Genomic DNA, 437 nt, shown 5'->3' on the forward strand with positions numbered 1-437 from the left:
GATCATAGGATTTATGAAGCTGCTACGGTCATGGCAAAGTAAGATTTAGTACGGTTTGATATGAGCTTTGTGATAGTGGTTTGCAGGCAATTGTTAGATAGCATGATCCCAGAAGAATATGTGAATTCTCGCGTTTTCAAACCTCTTTCCTTGGCAAAGGTTTTTGTTTTGCTTGAGGGCAAGCAAAGATCTAAGTCGGGGGAAGTTGACATATGATGTTTTTATCGGTTTTGAGTCTTTGTTTTCTCTCTAATTTTACATTTTTTATTGAGTCAAAGTGTGTTTTTGAAGTTTTTTGGTTCTTTATCGAGTCTTTACAGGTTTTAGGACACTTTGGAGGAAATTGGAGGAAAATGAGCTATTCAGGATACAAACAAACATATGAGATGAATGTTGGTCCACGTGAAAACCTGCCTACCAGAGGGACCCGCCTGGCT

The sequence above is a fragment of the Camelina sativa genome, unplaced genomic scaffold (assembly GCF_000633955.1).
Source record: "Camelina sativa cultivar DH55 unplaced genomic scaffold, Cs unpScaffold00382, whole genome shotgun sequence".
In the NCBI taxonomy this organism is placed as follows: Eukaryota; Viridiplantae; Streptophyta; class Magnoliopsida; order Brassicales; family Brassicaceae; genus Camelina; species Camelina sativa.